Raw genomic sequence first — 22,070 nt, 5'->3', positions numbered from 1 at the left:
TCACTGGAAAAATTACTGCAGTGTAACCTCTTTTAAAAAATTAAATCAAGACCTAGAGTATTATTAGGCATAACGTGCAATTGTCGAAGAAATCCGTCTGACAAGCTCCATCAAGTCCCTGAGGGTACCCAGGTTTTGAAGTTTTATGAAAAAAAGGCAAAAATTACATGATATCAAAGCCTTTGAAGAGCAACAATATAAATAATCAATTCATGTCACCTTTATTGATATACACTCAGTGGCCACTTTGTTGGGTACACCAGTACACCTGTCCGTTAATGCTAATATTTAATCAGCCAATCATGTGTCAGCAACTCAATGCATCAAATCATGCAGACATGCTCAAGAAGTTCAGTAATTGTTTAGATCAAACATCAGAATGGGAAAGGAGTGCGGAACAAGTGACTCTGACCATATAATGATTGTTGGTGCCAGACGGGGTGGTTTGAGTATCTCAGAAACTGCTGATCCCCTGGGACTTTCACGCACAACAGTCTCTAGAGGTTATGGAGAATAGTGCAAGTAAACAAAAAACATCCAGTGAGCTGAAGTTCTATGAGTGAAAATGCTTTGTTAATGACGGAGGACATTTGCCAGATTAGTTCAAGCTGACAGGACAGTGACATTAACTCAAATAACCACATGTTTCAACAGTGGTATGCAGAAGAGCATCTCTGCAAACACAACACATCAAACTTTGAAGTGGAAGGGCTACAGGGGCAGAAGACCACAGACATAAACTCAGCGGCCACTTTATTAGGTGCGGGAGGTAACATATAAGGTGGCCAGGTGGCCAGTAAGTGTATACTAAAGTTTTTGGAGCCCAATTCATTTCTTCACAAGATGTACAAGACAGCTTCTTTCAGGCAATATGCCGTTAATGTCAGCAACAGCAATGATTGGGACAAAACCCCCCAGATAAGAATGGATGATGATTAGGAGCAGAGAAGGATTTCAGCCAGGCACAATATGCAGAATTGCAAGAGCTTTGATCAAGTTCATTGGTTGTGGGACTATTCCTTCAGGTATTTTTGCTATTTAGTCCAGGACTGCAGCTTGCCACCAACCCCTTCCCCAGAATGCCTGTAACTGTTCCAGAATACCCTACTCCATGCCTCTTGAGAAAGGTTTAATTTTTATCTATTTTAATTTGGAGATACAGCTCTTCCTGCCCATTTATGCCCATGTAACCAACAACTACTAACCTGTGCATCTTTGGAAGGTGGGAAGAGACTGGAGCACCCAGAGGGAAGCCACGTGGGCACGAGTGGAACATAGGACAGCAGTGGGAATGTGACCCAGGTTGTTGACGATGTAATAGCATCACGCTGACCGCTACACTACCGTGCTGCCTGTTGAGTTGCTGACTTGAATGTAACGGCGGTGAGGGATATGCTAAGCCGTGAGATTGCAATCCTGAGAGCTCTAAAAACTTCAGGGTAGTAGCAATCTAATTCCACCACCCCCGGAAGTGTGGTTCTGCAGATGAGCTGGTCATCATGTAGGAGATGTATAACAGCAGAATGAGGGATATACCCAGCACTAAGTTTGTAATCCTGAGTGGTGTACGATTTCTGCTTCTAATGATGATCCACAGCACCCCTCAGACTCCTACTTTACAACTCGTGTGGCGGTTCTGCATCCATCCCAAGCTGAACAGTGAGAAGGTAGGTCTCTGTCCCTATCAGGACTGCTCACCTGACATTCCTGTGTTTTCCACTATGGTCAAAAGCATCTGCTATGGACATATTGGTGAGGGAAATTAGCTTTAGTTCAAATTCCAAAGTTCAAAGTAATTCTATTCTCAAAGTTTATATGTGTCACCATAAACAACCCTGAGGTTCATTTTCTTCTAGGCATTCACAGTAGATTAAAGGAATACAATAGAATCAACGGGAAACTACGCACAACGACTGACAAGTAACCAATGTGCGAAAGAAGACGAACAGTGCAAATGCAAAATATAATAATAAACGAGGAAATCACTGTTATGATCTGAGTCGTAGAGTCCTTGAACGTGAGTCTGTAGGCAAAGCCCACCTATAATTGAGCACGTTTATATGCAGCACTGCCACCAGAAAGCAGCACCCATCATCGAAGACCCCGACCACCCTGGTTCAAGAGCCTGATGGTTGAGGAGCAATAACTGTTCCTGACATAATAGTGCGGGCCCTGAGGTTCCTACACCTGCTGCCTGAAGATAGCAGCAAGACGAAAGCGTGGCCTGGGTGGTAGGGGTCCTGCTTTCTGGTTCCAGCATTCCTTGTAGACAGCTATTATTCAGTTAATGATTTATTGAGAATGCTCACAAGAAGATGAGTCTCAGGATTGTATACGGTGACATATATGTACTTTGATAAAATATTTACTTTGAATTTTGATGTGCTCAATAGTGGGGAGGGATTTATACTCCCTCTTTATTTATTCATCAACTATTATAGATCCAGGGAACAATGTCTATCTGGACTCAGGTAGATCCATGATGTTGCTGTGTGTCACCACTGGTTGGTTATGGATGTAGAATGTGCTCAGAGTAGAGGCCTGGAGATTCCTGGATATTTTCCGTCCTGTTTCCAAGTATTGCTCCACGTTGAGTAGTGCTAATTCATCAACAGAATGAGGATTGTATCAGATAATCAAGGTAACCGTGAGGTTTCCTTGCCAATGTTTACCCCAATGCTTTCAGACGTCATGGGTCTGAAATGAGAGATTACTCCCTTCGATCTATATACCAGTATGTTGTTATCACAAGTGTGTGTTTGTGTGAGAGGGCATGGCCAGCAGCTGTGATAGTAGAGCCAAGTAGAAAGTACAATTCTGCAATGCCAACAGTTGTCGGGCTAGTACTGATCGTCTATTGTGCAGCACAGCCAATTTAGACACCAGTCCCCAAATGTTTGTGAGGAGGGCTCTATGCCAAGTTCTCTCTGCATTGTTGATCTTCTCTTTTCAGTTTTAACGTTGCAGTTAATATTCGACAGTGAGGCCATTTCACAATCAAGCACACTGCTCTGGACCTGGAAGAGATACAAACTAGATAACAGTACGTCCCAGTCCCCTTGCCCTCGTCCATGCCAATCGCAATGCATATTCACGCTCATCTCATTCACCTGCATTGGATGCATACCCATCGATTCCCTTGTTATGCAAGCACCTGTCCAAATCACTTTGTGTCCATATGGGCCTCCACATCACCTTCTGGTGACTATGTTTATGTGGAATGAGCTGCTTGTTGGAGAGGGTGGTAGTTTTGTTTGTCTGGAATGAGCACATTCTGAGTGAAGAATACACCTTGCTCTGGGTGGTGGGTGTCCTTAATAATGGACACCACCTTTTTGAGGCACCGATCCTTTATGATGTCTTAGATACTACGGAGACTTGTGCCCATAAGGGAGCTGACTAATTTTACAAATTTCTGGAGTTTACTTTGATCCTGTGCAGTAGCAGCCCCCACCCCATGATAGTCAGAGTGCTCTCCATGGGGCATCTGTATAAGTTATTGAGTGTTTTAGGTGACATTCCAAATCCCCTCAAACTCCTAATGAAATTTAGCCACGACCTTGTCTTCTTTATAGCTGCATAGATATATTGAGACATCCCCTACCACTGGTGAGGTCACCAGCCTGTTGTTTACAGGTTGTTCCTACTGCCTTTTTGAACAGGAAAAACATTTTGTATTCTGCAGTTATTAGGCCTCTCATCCGGATGATCCTTTTGGTCCCAGCAGAGATCTGCTCATTCCTTAACAGCCTTCTTGTTTCTACTATATTTATAAAAGGCTTCAGGCTTCTTTTTAATCCATCTTGCCTACATTAGATTTAATCATGGCATTTTATTCTCCAACTTCCGGTAATTTTCCCCCCTCCCTCTTTCCTCCTCTTCAATTCCCCCTCTCTCTTACCTCTCCTCCTCACCTACTATCACCTCCCTCGTGTTCCTCTCCTCTCCATTCTCCACCGGTCCACTCTCCTTTCCTACCAGATTCCTCCTTCAGCCCCTTGCCTTTTCAATCCATCATCTCCCAGCTTCTCACTTCACCCCACTCCCCCGCCCACTTGGTTTCACCTGTCACCTTCTAACCTGCCCTCCTTCCCCTCCCTCACCTTCCCTTCCCTGTCCTTTCCAGATCAGGTGAAGAGTCGAAGCCTGAAATATGGACTGGTTATTCCTCTCCATGGATACTGCCTGACCTGCGGTGTTCCTTCAGCATTTTGAGCATGCTACTCTGGTTCGATTTCCTTTTATCTATTTATTAATCGTATGTATGTGAAAACATACAGCGGAACGCACCACTTATGTTAACAACCAACACAATCTGAGAATGTGCTGGGGGCAGCCTGCAAGTGCAGCCACATGATGACACCAACTTAACATGTCTCCAGTGCTCAAAAGAACAACACGCAGGCGACATACAACAAGAACAACAAAACAATCCCCTTTCCCACCCATACAGAACAGCCTCCAACTGCAGGAGAGGCCGAATGGCCTCTTTCCGCCCTGCACTTCTCTATGACGCTAAGTTCTTCAGTGATGATAGACTGCAGCCAATCACCTTTCTACTAACCTGACAGTTCTCTGTAGCATTGAGAGAGGACACTGCACCAAACCAGACAGTAACGGCTGATGTGAGGATGCCCTCTAAGGTGACAGGGTAAAGCACATCCTGGGGAAGCCGGAATGTTAATAATTGTTGCATTAAATCCATCCTCTCCTGAGCCTCTTTGTTAATGAAGGAGACAGGGTTCTCCGAAATGATGTCCTGTGAAATAATGATGCCAGGAGCCTGAGTGTTGAAACGATGCTGACTGTACGATTGACGATGATGAGTAGGTGGAGTATGGTACAGAGACCCATTAATAACTCAATAATATTGCATTTGTGCTCTCAGTGATTACCAAGGTCAAAATGAGCTGACATTTACTTTTTTTTAATAAATGTACTGGTTCATGGGATATGAAAACACTGAAAATGCAAGCACATGCTGTCCTTTCCTAAAAGTCTTTGAAATGAAGAGGCAATCTCCAGCTATCCTGTAGACATAATTGGTCATTTTGGGGCAAGGACTGCAGATTTACTTCCACGAGGGCCATTGGTGAATTAAACGGGTACTCAGAAACATCTGTCCATTCGATGCTCACTATTGAGATTACAACTTGTTAACTTACCTTGTGTTATACTGGACCCTAATCATCCAGCTGGTCTGTACACTACTTATAATCATCATAAGTTTATACAATACAGGAGCACAGTTAGGCCATTTAGCCCATCGAGTCTACTCCGTCATTTCATCATAGCTGATCCAGTTTTCCTCTCAGCCCCAATCTCCTGCCTTCTCCCCTCCCCGTATCCCTACATGCTCTGACCAATCAGGAATCTATCAACCTTTGCTTTAAATATTCATAAGGACTTGACCTCCCCAGTTGCCTGTGGCAACAAATTTCACAGATGCACCACTCTTTGGCTAAAGAAATTCCTCTTCATTTCCATTTTAAAAGGACACCCCTCTATTCTGAGACTGTGTGCTCTGGTCCTAGACCCTCCCACTTTAGGAAACATCCTCTCCACATGCACTCAATTTAGGCCTTTCACCATTTGATAGGTTTCAATTAGGTCACCACTCATTCCAGAGAATACAGTATAAAAGCCATCAAACGCTCTTCATATGGCATGGAATTCAATCCGAGAATCATTTTCGTGAACCTCCTCTGAACCCTCTCCAGTTTCAGCACATCCTTTCTCAGATAAGGCACCTAAGCCTGTTCACAATATTCCAAGTGAGGCCTCCCCATGCTTTATGAAATCTCAACATTACATTCTTGCTTTTATACTCTAGTCATTTTGAAATGAATGCTGACATCACATTGGTCTTCCTCACTGCAGGCTCAACCTGCAAACCAACCTTCAGGGAATCTTGCACAAGGGCACCCAGGTCAGGCCAAATAAATTGATTTCTCATTCTAGATCACACAAAGGAATTGTGGATATTTGAGAAGTCAGAACACCACAGTAGCATAGAGGATAGCGTCACCCCGGTTCAATTCCCATCACTGTCTTTGAGGAGTGTGTACGTTCTCCCCATTACTGTGTACCGGTCAGTATAACAGGATTACAGTGTCAGTGACCCGGGTTCAATTCCCGTCACTGTCTGTGAGGAGTGCGTACGTTCTCCCAGTTACTGTGTACCGGTCAGTATAACGGGATTACATTGTCAGTGACCCGGGTTCAATTCCAGTCACTGTCTGTGAGGAGTGCGTACGTCCTCCCCATTACTGTGTACCGGTCGGTATAACGGGATTACGGTGTCAGTGACCCGGGTTCAATTCCCGTCGCTGTCTGTGAGGAGTGTGTACGTTCTCCCTGTTACTGTGTACCGGTCAGTATAACGGGATTACAGTGTCAGTGACCCCGGTTCAATTCCCGACACTGTCTGTGAGGAGTGTGTACGTTCTCCCCGTTACTGTGTACCGGTCGGTATAACGGTATTACAGTGTCAGTGACCCGGGTTCAATTCCCGTCACTGTCTGTGAGGAGTGTGCACGTTCTCCCCGTTACTGTGTACCGGTCGGTATAACGGGATTACAGTGTCATTGACCCGGTTTCAATTCTCGTCACTGTCTGTGAGGACTGTGTATGTTCTCCCCATTACTGTGTACCGGTCAGTATAATGGGATTACACTGTCAGTGACCCGTGTTCAATTCCCGTCCCTGTCTGTGAGGAGTGTGTACGTTCTCACCGATACTGTGTAACCGGTCAGTATAATGGGATTACAGTGTCAGTGACCCGTGTTCAATTCCCGTCCCTGTCTGTGAGGAGTGTGTACGTTCTCCCTGTTACTGTGTACCGGTCGGTATAACGGTATTACAGTGTCAGTGACCTGGGTTCAATTCCTGTCCCTGTCTGTGAGGAGTGCGTACGTTCTCCCCATTACTTTGTACCAGTCAGTATAACGGTATTACAGTGTCAGTGACCCGGGTTCAATTCCCGTCCCTGTCTGTGAGGAGTGTGTACGTTCTCCCTGTTACTGTGTACCGGTCAGTATAACGGGATTACAGTGTCACTGACCCGGGTACAATTCCCGTCACTGTCTGTGAGCAGTGTGTACGTTCTCCCCGTTACTGTGTACTGGTCGGTATAACGGGATTACAGTGTCACTGACCCGGGTTCAATTCCCGTCCCTGTCTGTGAGGAGTGTGTACGTTCTCCCCGTTACTGTGTACCGGTCAGTATAAGGGGATTACAGTGTCAGTGACCCGGGTTCAATTCCCGTCCCTGTCTGTGAGGAGTGCGTACGTTCTCCCCGTTACTGTGTACCGGTCAGTATAACGGGATTACAGTATCATTGACCCGGTTTCAATTCCCGTCACTGTCTGTGAGGAGTGTGTACGTTCTCCCCATTACTGTGTACCGGTCAGTATAATGGGATTACACTGTCAGTGACCCGGGTTCAATTCCCGTCACTGTCTGTGAGGAGTGTGTACGTTCTCCCCATTACTGTGTACCGGTCAGTATAACGGGATTACAGTGTCAGTGACCTGGGTTCAATTCCCGTCCCTGTCTGTGAGGAGTGTGTACGTTCTCCCTGTTACTGTGTACCGGTCAGTATAACGGGATTACAGTGTCAGTGACCCGGGTTCAATTCCCGTCACTGTCTGTGAGGAGTGCGTACGTCCTCCCCATTACTGTGTACCGGTCAGTATAACGGGATTACAGTGTCACTGACCCCGGTTCAATTCCCGACACTGTCTGTGAGGAGTGTGTACGTTCTCCCTGTTACTGTGTACCGGTCAGTATAACGGTATTACAGTGTCAGTGACCTGGGTTCAATTCCCGTCACCGTCTGTGAGGAGTGCGTACGTTCTCCCCATTACTTTGTACCGGTCAGTATAACGGGATTACAGTGTCATTGACCCGGGTTCAATTCCCGTCACTGTCTGTGGGGAGTGTGTACTTTCTCCCCATTACTGTGTACCGGTCAGTATAATGGGATTACAGTGTCAGTGACCCGGGTTCAATTCCCGTCCCTGTCTGTGAGGAGTGTGTACGTTCTCCCTGTTACTGTGTACCGGTCGGTATAACGGTATTACAGTGTCAGTGACCTGGGTTCAATTCCCGTCACCGTCTGTGAGGAGTGCGTACGTTCTCCCCATTACTTTGTACCGGTCAGTATAACGGTATTACAGTGTCAGTGACCCGGGTTCAATTCCCGTCCCTGTCTGTGAGGAGTGTGTACGTTCTCCCTGTTACTGTGTACCGGTCAGTATAATGGGATTACAGTGTCACTGACCCGGGTACAATTCCCGTCACTGTCTGTGAGCAGTGTGTACGTTCTCCCCGTTACTGTGTACTGGTCGGTATAACGGGATTACAGTGTCACTGACCCGGGTTCAATTCCCGTCCCTGTCTGTGAGGAGTGTGCACGTTCTCCCTGTTACTGTGTACCGGTCAGTATAAGGGGATTACAGTGTCAGTGACCCGGGTTCAATTCCCGTCCCTGTCTGTGAGGAGTGCGTACGTTCTCCCCGTTATTGTGTACCGGTCGGTATAACAGTATTACAGTGTCAGTGACCCAGGTTCAATTCCCGACACTGTCTGTGAGGAGTGTGTACGTACTCCACATTACTGTGTACCGGTCGGTATAACGGGATTACAGTGTCAGTGACCCCGGTTCAATTCCCGACACTGTCTGTGAGGAGTGTGTACGTTCTCCCTGTTACTGTGTACCGGTCAGTATAACGGGATTACAGTGTCAGTGAACCGGGTTCAATTCCCGTCAATGTCTGTGAGGAGTGTTTACGTTCTCCCTGTTACTGTGTACCGGTCAGTATAACGGGATTACAGTGTCAGTGACCCGGGTTCAATTCCCGTCACTGTCTGTGAAGAGTGCGTACGTTCTCCCCATTACTTTGTACCGGTCAGTATAACGGTATTACAGTGTCAGTGACCTGGGTTCAATTCCCGTCACTGTCTGTGAGGAGTGTGTACGTTCTCCCTGTTACTGTGTACCGGTCAGTATAACGGGATTACAGTGTCACTGACCCGGGTTCAATTCCCGTCACTGTCTGTGAGGAGTGCGTACGTCCTCCCCATTACTGTGTACCGGTCAGTATAACGGGATTACAGTGTCACTGACCCGGGTACAATTCCCGTCACTGTCTGTGAGGAGTGTGTACGTTCTCCCCGTTACTGTGTACCGGTCGGTATAACGGGATTACTGTGTCAGTGACCTGGGTTCAATTCCCGTCACTGTCTGTGAGGAGTGTGCACGTTCTCCCCGTTACTGTGTACCGGTCGGTATAACGGGATTACAGTGTCATTGACCCGGGTTCAATTCCCGTCACTGTCTGTGGGGAGTGTGTACTTTCTCCCCATTACTGTGTACCGGTCAGTATAAGGGGATTACAGTGTCAGTGACCCGGGTTCAATTCCCGTCCCTGTCTGTGAGGAGTGCGTACGTTCTCCCCGTTATTGTGTACCGGTCGGTATAACAGTATTACAGTGTCAGTGACCCGGGTTCAATTCCCGACACTGTCTGTGAGGAGTGCGTACGTCCTCCCCATTACTGTGTACCGGTCAGTATAACGGGATTACAGTGTCAGTGACCCCGGTTCAATTCCCGACACTGTCTGTGAGGAGTGTGTACGTTCTCCCTGTTACTGTGTACCGGTCAGTATAATGGGATTACAGTGTCAGTGACCCGGGTTCAATTCCTGTCACTGTCTGTGAGGAGTGCGTACGTTCTCCCCGTTACTTTGTACCGGTCAGTATAACGGTATTACAGTGTCAGTGACCTGGGTTCAATTCCCGTCACTGTCTGTGAGGAGTGTGTACGTTTTCCCTGTTACTGTGTACCGGTCAGTATAACGGGATTACAGTGTCACTGACCCGGGTTCAATTCCCGTCACTGTCTGTGAGGAGTGTGTACGTTCTCCCTGTTACTGTGTACCGGTCAGTATAACGGGATTACAGTGTCAGTGACCCGGGTTCAATTCCCGTCACTGTCTGTGAGGAGTGCGTACGTCCTCCCCATTACTGTGTACCGGTCAGTATAACGGGATTACAGTGTCACTGACCCCGGTTCAATTCCCGACACTGTCTGTGAGGAGTGTGTACGTTCTCCCTGTTACTGTGTACCGGTCAGTATAATGGGATTACAGTGTCACTGACCCGGGTACAATTCCCGTCACTGTCTGTGAGCAGTGTGTACGTTCTCCCCGTTACTGTGTACTGGTCGGTATAATGGGATTACAGTGTCACTGACCCGGGTTCAATTCCCGTCCCTGTCTGTGAGGAGTGTGCACGTTCTCCCCGTTACTGTGTACCGGTCAGTATAAGGGGATTACAGTGTCAGTGACCCGGGTTCAATTCCCGTCCCTGTCTGTGAGGAGTGCGTACGTTCTCCCCGTTATTGTGTACCGGTCGGTATAACAGTATTACAGTGTCAGTGACCTGGGTTCAATTCCCGACACTGTCTGTGAGGAGTGTGTACGTACTCCACATTACTGTGTACCGGTCGGTATAACACGATTACAGTGTCAGTGACCCCGGTTCAATTCCCGACACTGTCTGTGAGGAGTGTGTACGTTCTCCCTGTTACTGTGTACCGGTCAGTATAACGGGATTACAGTGTCAGTGAACCGGGTTCAATTCCCGTCAATGTCTGTGAGGAGTGTTTACGTTCTCCCTGTTACTGTGTACCGGTCAGTATTACGGGATTACAGTGTCAGTGACCCGGGTTCAATTCCCGTCACTGTCTGTGAGGAGTGCGTACGTTCTCCCCATTACTTTGTACCGGTCAGTATAACGGTATTACAGTGTCAGTGACCTGGGTTCAATTCCCGTCACTGTCTGTGAGGAGTGTGTACGTTCTCCCTGTTACTGTGTACCGGTCAGTATAACGGGATTACAGTGTCACTGACCCGGGTTCAATTCCCGTCACTGTCTGTGAGGAGTGTGTACGTTCTCCCTGTTACTGTGTACCGGTCAGTATAACGGGATTACAGTGTCACTGACCCGGGTTCAATTCCCGTCACTGTCTGTGAGGAGTGCGTACGTCCTCCCCATTACTGTGTACCGGTCAGTATAACGGGATTACAGTGTCACTGACCCGGGTACAATTCCCGTCACTGTCTGTGAGGAGTGTGTACGTTCTCCCCGTTACTGTGTACCGGTCGGTATAACGGGATTACTGTGTCAGTGACCTGGGTTCAATTCCCGTCACTGTCTGTGAGGAGTGTGCACGTTCTCCCCGTTACTGTGTACCGGTCGGTATAACGGGATTACATTGTCATTGACCCGGGTTCAATTCCCGTCACTGTCTGTGGGGAGTGTGTACTTTCTCCCCATTACTGTGTACCGGTCAGTATAAGGGGATTACAGTGTCAGTGACCCGGGTTCAATTCCCGTCCCTGTCTGTGAGGAGTGCGTACGTTCTCCCCGTTATTGTGTACCGGTCGGTATAACAGTATTACAGTGTCAGTGACCCGGGTTCAATTCCCGTCACTGTCTGTGAGGAGTGTGTACGTACTCCACATTACTGTGTACCGGTCGGTATAACAGGATTACAGTGTCAGTGACCCGGGTTCAATTCCCGTCACTGTCTGTGAGGAGTGCGTACGTCCTCCCCATTACTGTGTACCGGTCAGTATAACGGGATTACAGTGTCAGTGACCCCGGTTCAATTCCCGACACTGTCTGTGAGGAGTGTGTACGTTCTCCCTGTTACTGTGTACTGGTCAGTATAACGGGATTACAGTGTCAGTGACCCCAGTTCAAGTCCCGACACTGTCTGTGAGGAGTGTGTACGTTCTCCCTGTTACTGTGTACCGGTCAGTATAACGGGATTACAGTGTCAGTGACCCCGGTTCAATTCCCGACACTGTCTGTGAGGAGTGTGTACGTTCTCCCTGTTACTGTGTACTGGTCAGTATAACGGGATTACAGTGTCAGTGACCCCAGTTCAAGTCCCGACACTGTCTGTGAGGAGTGTGTACGTTCTCCCTGTTACTGTGTACCGGTCAGTTTAACGGGATTACAGTGTCAGTGACCCCGGTTCAATTCCCGTCACTGTCTGTGAGGAGTGTGTACGTTCTCCCTGTTACTGTGTACCGGTCAGTATAACGGGATTACAGTGTCAGTGACCCGGGTTCAATTCCCGTCACTGTCTGTGAGGAGTGTGTACGTTCTCCCCGTTACTGTGTACCGGTCAGTATAACGGGATTACAGTGTCAGTGACCCGGGTTCAATTCCCGTCACTGTCTGTGAGGAGTGCGTACGTCCTCCCCATTACTGTGTACCGGTCAGTATAACGGGATTACAGTGTCACTGACCCCGGTTCAATTCCCGACACTGTCTGTGAGGAGTGTGTACGTTCTCCCTGTTACTGTGTACCGGTCAGTATAACGGGATTACAGTGTCAGTGACCCGGGTTCAATTCCCGTCACTGTCTGTGAGGAGTGTGTACGTTCTCCCTGTTACTGTGTACCCGTCAGTATAACGGGATTACAGTGTCAGTGACCTGGGTTCAATTCCCGTCACTGTCTGTGAGGAGTGCGTACGTTCTCCCCATTGCTGTGTACCGGTCGGTATAACTGGATTACAGTGTCAGTGACCCAGGTTCAATTCCCGTCACTGTCTGTGAGGAGTGCGTACGTCCTCCCCATTACTGTGTACCGGTCAGTATAACGGGATTACAGTGTCAGTGACCCCGGTTCAATTCCCGACACTGTCTGTGAGGAGTGTGTACGTTCTCCCAGTTACTGTGTACCGGTCAGTATAACGGGATTACAGTGTCAGTGACCCGGGTTCAATTCCCGTCACTGTCTGTGAGGAGTGTGTACGTTCTCCCCATTACTTTGTACCGGTCAGTATATCGGTATTACGGTGTCAGTGACCCGGGTTCAATTCCCGTCCCTGTCTGTGAGGAGTGTGTACGTTCTCCCCATAACTGTGTACCGGTCAGTATAACGGGATTACAGTGTCACTGACCCGCGTTCAATTCCCGTCACTGTCTGTGAGGAGTGCGTACGTCCTGCCCATAACTGTGTACCGGTCGGTATAACGGGATTACAGTGTCAGTGACCCCGGTTCAATTCCCGACACTGTCTGTGAGGAGTGTGTACGTTCTCCCTGTTACTGTGTACCGGTTAGTATAACGGGATTACAGTGTCAGTGACCTGGGTTCAATTCCCGTCACTGTCTGTGAGGAGTGTGTACGTTCTCCCCATTACTGTGTACCAGTCGGTATAACGGGATTACAGTGTCAGTGACCCGGGTTCAATTCCAGTCACTGTCTGTGAGGAGTGTGTACGTTCTCCCTGTTACTGTGTACCAGTCGGTATAACGGGATTACAGTGTCAGTGACCCGGGTTCAATTCCCGACACTGTCTGTGAGGAGTGTGTACGTTCTCCCTGTTACTGTGTACCGGTTAGTATAACGGGATTACAGTGTCAGTGACCTGGGTTCAATTCCGGTCGCTGTCTGTGAGGAGTGTGTACGTTCTCCCCATTACTTTGTACCGGTCAGTATAACGGTATTACGGTGTCAGTGACCGTGGTTCAATTCCCGTCGCTGTCTGTGAGGAGTGTGTACGTTCTCCCCATTACTTTGTACCGGTCAGTATAACGGTATTACGGTGTCAGTGACCGTGGTTCAATTCCCGTCACTGTCTCTGAGGAGTGTGTACATTCTCTCCGTTACTGTGTACCGGTCGGTATAACGGGATTACAGTGTCAGTGACCCGGGTTCAATACCCGTCACTGTCTGTGAGGAGTGTGTACGTTCTCCCCGCTACTGTGTACAGGTCGGTATAACGGTATTACAGTGTCAGTGACCCGGATTCAATTCCCGTCACTGTCTGTGAGAAGTGTGTACTTTCTCCCCATTACTGTGTACCGGTCAGTATAATGGGATTACAGTGTCAGTGACCTGGGTTCAATTCCCGTCACTGTCTGTGAGGAGTGTGTACGTTCTCCCCATTACTGTGTACCGGTCGGTATAACGGGATTACAGTGTCAGTGACCCCGGTTCAATTCCCGACACTGTCTGTGAGGAGCGTGTACGTTCTCCCTGTTACTGTGTACCGGTCAGTATAACGGGATTACAGTGTCAGTGACCCGGGTTCAATTCCCGTCACTGTCTGTGAGGAGTGTGTACGTTCTCCCCGTTACTGTGTACCGGTCAGTATAACGGGATTACAGTGTCACTGACCCGGGTTCAATTCCCGTCACTGTCTGTGAGGAGTGCGTACGTCCTCCCCATTACTGTGTACCGGTCAGTATAACGGGATTACAGTGTCACTGACCCGGGTACAATTCCCGTCACTGTCTGTGAGGAGTGTGTACGTTCTCCCCGTTACTGTGTACCGGTCGGTATAACGGGATTACTGTGTCAGTGACCTGGGTTCAATTCCCGTCACTGTCTGTGAGGAGTGTGCACGTTCTCCCCGTTACTGTGTACCGGTCGGTATAACGGGATTACATTGTCATTGACCCGGGTTCAATTCCCGTCACTGTCTGTGGGGAGTGTGTACTTTCTCCCCATTACTGTGTACCGGTCAGTATAAGGGGATTACAGTGTCAGTGACCCGGGTTCAATTCCCGTCCCTGTCTGTGAGGAGTGCGTACGTTCTCCCCGTTATTGTGTACCGGTCGGTATAACAGTATTACAGTGTCAGTGACCCGGGTTCAATTCCCGTCACTGTCTGTGAGGAGTGTGTACGTACTCCACATTACTGTGTACCGGTCGGTATAACAGGATTACAGTGTCAGTGACCCGGGTTCAATTCCCGTCACTGTCTGTGAGGAGTGCGTACGTCCTCCCCATTACTGTGTACCGGTCAGTATAACGGGATTACAGTGTCAGTGACCCCGGTTCAATTCCCGACACTGTCTGTGAGGAGTGTGTACGTTCTCCCTGTTACTGTGTACTGGTCAGTATAACGGGATTACAGTGTCAGTGACCCCAGTTCAAGTCCCGACACTGTCTGTGAGGAGTGTGTACGTTCTCCCTGTTACTGTGTACCGGTCAGTATAACGGGATTACAGTGTCAGTGACCCCGGTTCAATTCCCGACACTGTCTGTGAGGAGTGTGTACGTTCTCCCTGTTACTGTGTACTGGTCAGTATAACGGGATTACAGTGTCAGTGACCCCAGTTCAAGTCCCGACACTGTCTGTGAGGAGTGTGTACGTTCTCCCTGTTACTGTGTACCGGTCAGTTTAACGGGATTACAGTGTCAGTGACCCCGGTTCAATTCCCGTCACTGTCTGTGAGGAGTGTGTACGTTCTCCCTGTTACTGTGTACCGGTCAGTATAACGGGATTACAGTGTCAGTGACCCGGGTTCAATTCCCGTCACTGTCTGTGAGGAGTGTGTACGTTCTCCCCGTTACTGTGTACCGGTCAGTATAACGGGATTACAGTGTCAGTGACCCGGGTTCAATTCCCGTCACTGTCTGTGAGGAGTGCGTACGTCCTCCCCATTACTGTGTACCGGTCAGTATAACGGGATTACAGTGTCACTGACCCCGGTTCAATTCCCGACACTGTCTGTGAGGAGTGTGTACGTTCTCCCTGTTACTGTGTACCGGTCAGTATAACGGGATTACAGTGTCAGTGACCCGGGTTCAATTCCCGTCACTGTCTGTGAGGAGTGTGTACGTTCTCCCTGTTACTGTGTACCCGTCAGTATAACGGGATTACAGTGTCAGTGACCTGGGTTCAATTCCCGTCACTGTCTGTGAGGAGTGCGTACGTTCTCCCCATTGCTGTGTACCGGTCGGTATAACTGGATTACAGTGTCAGTGACCCAGGTTCAATTCCCGTCACTGTCTGTGAGGAGTGCGTACGTCCTCCCCATTACTGTGTACCGGTCAGTATAACGGGATTACAGTGTCAGTGACCCCGGTTCAATTCCCGACACTGTCTGTGAGGAGTGTGTACGTTCTCCCAGTTACTGTGTACCGGTCAGTATAACGGGATTACAGTGTCAGTGACCCGGGTTCAATTCCCGTCACTGTCTGTGAGGAGTGTGTACGTTCTCCCCATTACTTTGTACCGGTCAGTATATCGGTATTACGGTGTCAGTGACCCGGGTTCAATTCCCGTCCCTGTCTGTGAGGAGTGTGTACGTTCTCCCCATAACTGTGTACCGGTCAGTATAACGGGATTACAGTGTCACTGTCTGTGAGGAGTGCGTACGTCCTGCCCATAACTGTGTACCGGTCGGTATAACGGGATTACAGTGTCAGTGACCCCGGTTCAATTCCCGACACTGTCTGTGAGGAGTGTGTACGTTCTCCCTGTTACTGTGTACCGGTTAGTATAACGGGATTACAGTGTCAGTGACCTGGGTTCAATTCCCGTCACTGTCTGTGAGGAGTGTGTACGTTCTCCCCATTACTGTGTACCAGTCGGTATAACGGGATTACAGTGTCAGTGACCCGGGTTCAATTCCAGTCACTGTCTGTGAGGAGTGTGTACGTTCTCCCTGTTACTGTGTACCAGTCGGTATAACGGGATTACAGTGTCAGTGACCCGGGTTCAATTCCCGACACTGTCTGTGAGGAGTGTGTACGTTCTCCCTGTTACTGTGTACCGGTTAGTATAACGGGATTACAGTGTCAGTGACCTGGGTTCAATTCCGGTCGCTGTCTGTGAGGAGTGTGTACGTTCTCCCCATTACTTTGTACCGGTCAGTATAACGGTATTACGGTGTCAGTGACCGTGGTTCAATTCCCGTCGCTGTCTGTGAGGAGTGTGTACGTTCTCCCCATTACTTTGTACCGGTCAGTATAACGGTATTACGGTGTCAGTGACCGTGGTTCAATTCCCGTCACTGTCTCTGAGGAGTGTGTACATTCTCTCCGTTACTGTGTACCGGTCGGTATAACGGGATTACAGTGTCAGTGACCCGGGTTCAATTCCCGTCACTGTCTGTGAGGAGTGTGTACGTTCTCCCCGCTACTGTGTACAGGTCGGTATAACGGTATTACAGTGTCAGTGACCCGGATTCAATTCCCGTCACTGTCTGTGAGAAGTGTGTACTTTCTCCCCATTACTGTGTACCGGTCAGTATAATGGGATTACAGTGTCAGTGACCTGGGTTCAATTCCCGTCACTGTCTGTGAGGAGTGTGTACGTTCTCCCCATTACTGTGTACCGGTCGGTATAACGGGATTACAGTGTCAGTGACCCCAGTTCAATTCCCGACACTGTCTGTGAGGAGCGTGTACGTTCTCCCTGTTACTGTGTACCGGTCAGTATAACGGGATTACAGTGTCAGTGACCCGGGTTCAATTCCCGTCACTGTCTGTGAGGAGTGTGTACGTTCTCCCCGTTACTGTGTACCGGTCAGTATAACGGGATTTCAGTGTCAGTGACCCGGGTTCAATTCCCGTCACTGTCTGTGAAGAGTGCATACAGTCTCCCCTTTACTGTGTACCGGTCAGTATAACGGGATTTCAGTGTCAGTGTCCCGGGTTCAATTCCCGTCACTGTCTGTGAGGAGTGTGCACGTTCTCCCCGTTACTGTGTACCGGTCAGTATAAGGGGATTACAGTGTCAGTGACCCGGGTTCAATTCCCGTCCCTGTCTGTGAGGAGTGCGTACGTTCTCCCCGTTATTGTGTACCGGTCGGTATAACAGTATTACAGTGTCAGTGACCTGGGTTCAATTCCCGACACTGTCTGTGAGGAGTGTGTACGTACTCCACATTACTGTGTACCGGTCGGTATAACGGGATTACAGTGTCAGTGACCCCGGTTCAATTCCCGACACTGTCTGTGAGGAGTGTGTACGTTCTCCCTGTTACTGTGTACCGGTCAGTATAACGGGATTACAGTGTCAGTGAACCGGGTTCAATTCCCGTCAATGTCTGTGAGGAGTGTTTACGTTCTCCCTGTTACTGTGTACCGGTCAGTATTACGGGATTACAGTGTCAGTGACCCGGGTTCAATTCCCGTCACTGTCTGTGAGGAGTGCGTACGTTCTCCCCATTACTTTGTACCGGTCAGTATAACGGGATTACAGTGTCAGTGACCCCGGTTCAATTCCCGACACTGTCTGTGAGGAGTGTGTACGTTCTCCCAGTTACTGTGTACCGGTCAGTATAACGGGATTACAGTGTCAGTGACCCGGGTTCAATTCCCGTCACTGTCTGTGAGGAGTGTGTACGTTCTCCCCATTACTTTGTACCGGTCAGTATATCGGTATTACGGTGTCAGTGACCCGGGTTCAATTCCCGTCCCTGTCTGTGAGGAGTGTGTACGTTCTCCCCATAACTGTGTACCGGTCAGTATAACGGGATTACAGTGTCACTGACCCGCGTTCAATTCCCGTCACTGTCTGTGAGGAGTGCGTACGTCCTGCCCATAACTGTGTACCGGTCGGTATAACGGGATTACAGTGTCAGTGACCCCGGTTCAATTCCCGACACTGTCTGTGAGGAGTGTGTACGTTCTCCCTGTTACTGTGTACCGGTTAGTATAACGGGATTACAGTGTCAGTGACCTGGGTTCAATTCCCGTCACTGTCTGTGAGGAGTGTGTACGTTCTCCCCATTACTGTGTACCAGTCGGTATAACGGGATTACAGTGTCAGTGACCCGGGTTCAATTCCAGTCACTGTCTGTGAGGAGTGTGTACGTTCTCCCTGTTACTGTGTACCAGTCGGTATAACGGGATTACAGTGTCAGTGACCCGGGTTCAATTCCCGACACTGTCTGTGAGGAGTGTGTACGTTCTCCCTGTTACTGTGTACCGGTTAGTATAACGGGATTACAGTGTCAGTGACCTGGGTTCAATTCCGGTCGCTGTCTGTGAGGAGTGTGTACGTTCTCCCCATTACTTTGTACCGGTCAGTATAACGGTATTACGGTGTCAGTGACCGTGGTTCAATTCCCGTCGCTGTCTGTGAGGAGTGTGTACGTTCTCCCCATTACTTTGTACCGGTCAGTATAACGGTATTACGGTGTCAGTGACCGTGGTTCAATTCCCGTCACTGTCTCTGAGGAGTGTGTACATTCTCTCCGTTACTGTGTACCGGTCGGTATAACGGGATTACAGTGTCAGTGACCCGGGTTCAATTCCCGTCACTGTCTGTGAGGAGTGTGTACGTTCTCCCCGCTACTGTGTACAGGTCGGTATAACGGTATTACAGTGTCAGTGACCCGGATTCAATTCCCGTCACTGTCTGTGAGAAGTGTGTACTTTCTCCCCATTACTGTGTACCGGTCAGTATAATGGGATTACAGTGTCAGTGACCTGGGTTCAATTCCCGTCACTGTCTGTGAGGAGTGTGTACGTTCTCCCCATTACTGTGTACCGGTCGGTATAACGGGATTACAGTGTCAGTGACCCCGGTTCAATTCCCGACACTGTCTGTGAGGAGCGTGTACGTTCTCCCTGTTACTGTGTACCGGTCAGTATAACGGGATTACAGTGTCAGTGACCCGGGTTCAATTCCCGTCACTGTCTGTGAGGAGTGTGTACGTTCTCCCCGTTACTGTGTACCGGTCAGTATAACGGGATTTCAGTGTCAGTGACCCGGGTTCAATTCCCGTCACTGTCTGTGAAGAGTGCATACAGTCTCCCCTTTACTGTGTACCGGTCAGTATAACGGGATTTCAGTGTCAGTGTCCCGGGTTCAATTCCCGTCACTGTCTGTGAGGAGTGTGCACGTTCTCCCCGTTACTGTGTACCGGTCAGTATAAGGGGATTACAGTGTCAGTGACCCGGGTTCAATTCCCGTCCCTGTCTGTGAGGAGTGCGTACGTTCTCCCCGTTATTGTGTACCGGTCGGTATAACAGTATTACAGTGTCAGTGACCTGGGTTCAATTCCCGACACTGTCTGTGAGGAGTGTGTACGTACTCCACATTACTGTGTACCGGTCGGTATAACGGGATTACAGTGTCAGTGACCCCGGTTCAATTCCCGACACTGTCTGTGAGGAGTGTGTACGTTCTCCCTGTTACTGTGTACCGGTCAGTATAACGGGATTACAGTGTCAGTGAACCGGGTTCAATTCCCGTCAATGTCTGTGAGGAGTGTTTACGTTCTCCCTGTTACTGTGTACCGGTCAGTATTACGGGATTACAGTGTCAGTGACCCGGGTTCAATTCCCGTCACTGTCTGTGAGGAGTGCGTACGTTCTCCCCATTACTTTGTACCGGTCAGTATAACGGTATTACAGTGTCAGTGACCTGGGTTCAATTCCCGTCACTGTCTGTGAGGAGTGTGTACGTTCTCCCTGTTACTGTGTACCGGTCAGTATAACGGGATTACAGTGTCACTGACCCGGGTTCAATTCCCGTCACTGTCTGTGAGGAGTGTGTACGTTCTCCCTGTTACTGTGTACCGGTCAGTATAACGGGATTACAGTGTCACTGACCCGGGTTCAATTCCCGTCACTGTCTGTGAGGAGTGCGTACGTCCTCCCCATTACTGTGTACCGGTCAGTATAACGGGATTACAGTGTCACTGACCCGGGTACAATTCCCGTCACTGTCTGTGAGGAGTGTGTACGTTCTCCCCGTTACTGTGTACCGGTCGGTATAACGGGATTACTGTGTCAGTGACCTGGGTTCAATTCCCGTCACTGTCTGTGAGGAGTGTGCACGTTCTCCCCGTTACTGTGTACCGGTCGGTATAACGGGATTACATTGTCATTGACCCGGGTTCAATTCCCGTCACTGTCTGTGGGGAGTGTGTACTTTCTCCCCATTACTGTGTACCGGTCAGTATAAGGGGATTACAGTGTCAGTGACCCGGGTTCAATTCCCGTCCCTGTCTGTGAGGAGTGCGTACGTTCTCCCCGTTATTGTGTACCGGTCGGTATAACAGTATTACAGTGTCAGTGACCCGGGTTCAATTCCCGTCACTGTCTGTGAGGAGTGTGTACGTACTCCACATTACTGTGTACCGGTCGGTATAACAGGATTACAGTGTCAGTGACCCGGGTTCAATTCCCGTCACTGTCTGTGAGGAGTGCGTACGTCCTCCCCATTACTGTGTACCGGTCAGTATAACGGGATTACAGTGTCAGTGACCCCGGTTCAATTCCCGACACTGTCTGTGAGGAGTGTGTACGTTCTCCCTGTTACTGTGTACTGGTCAGTATAACGGGATTACAGTGTCAGTGACCCCAGTTCAAGTCCCGACACTGTCTGTGAGGAGTGTGTACGTTCTCCCTGTTACTGTGTACCGGTCAGTATAACGGGATTACAGTGTCAGTGACCCCGGTTCAATTCCCGACACTGTCTGTGAGGAGTGTGTACGTTCTCCCTGTTACTGTGTACTGGTCAGTATAACGGGATTACAGTGTCAGTGACCCCAGTTCAAGTCCCGACACTGTCTGTGAGGAGTGCGTACGTCCTCCCCATTACCGTGTACCGGTCAGTATAACGGGATTACAGTGTCACTGACCCCGGTTCAATTCCCGACACTGTCTGTGAGGAGTGTGTACGTTCTCCCTGTTACTGTGTACCGGTCAGTATAACGGGATTACAGTGTCAGTGACCCGGGTTCAATTCCCGTCACTGTCTGTGAGGAGTGTGTACGTTCTCCCTGTTACTGTGTACCCGTCAGTATAACGGGATTACAGTGTCAGTGACCTGGGTTCAATTCCCGTCACTGTCTGTGAGGAGTGCGTACGTTCTCCCCATTGCTGTGTACCGGTCGGTATAACTGGATTACAGTGTCAGTGACCCAGGTTCAATTCCCGTCACTGTCTGTGAGGAGTGCGTACGTCCTCCCCATTACTGTGTACCGGTCAGTATAACGGGATTACAGTGTCAGTGACCCCGGTTCAATTCCCGACACTGTCTGTGAGGAGTGTGTACGTTCTCCCAGTTACTGTGTACCGGTCAGTATAACGGGATTACAGTGTCAGTGACCCGGGTTCAATTCCCGTCACTGTCTGTGAGGAGTGTGTACGTTCTCCCCATTACTTTGTACCGGTCAGTATATCGGTATTACGGTGTCAGTGACCCGGGTTCAATTCCCGTCCCTGTCTGTGAGGAGTGTGTACGTTCTCCCCATAACTGTGTACCGGTCAGTATAACGGGATTACAGT

General features: G+C 49.1%; 1 protein-coding gene across 5 annotated transcripts in view; it reads right to left on the bottom strand.

The window, feature by feature from the left end:
• The window catches only part of LOC132405046 (zinc finger and BTB domain-containing protein 7C), a 313,232-nt gene that overhangs the window by 164,262 nt on the left and 126,900 nt on the right, over positions 1–22,070 (bottom strand). Inside the window, exon 1 of one of the 5 annotated variants that reach the window (XM_059989762.1) lies at positions 4,565–4,701. The exons of the other annotated variants lie outside the window; for them this stretch is intronic. The gene's annotated coding sequence lies outside the window, so the exon portion shown is untranslated. Of the gene's footprint in view, positions 1–4,564; positions 4,702–22,070 lie in introns of those variants that run through there. 5 annotated transcript variants of the gene reach the window in all.

Source organism: Hypanus sabinus, chromosome 14 (assembly GCF_030144855.1).
Source record: "Hypanus sabinus isolate sHypSab1 chromosome 14, sHypSab1.hap1, whole genome shotgun sequence".
NCBI classification, from domain to species: Eukaryota; Metazoa; Chordata; class Chondrichthyes; order Myliobatiformes; family Dasyatidae; genus Hypanus; species Hypanus sabinus.
Note: the sequence above shows the minus strand (reverse complement) of the source record. Positions and strands in the feature narration are given on the sequence as shown.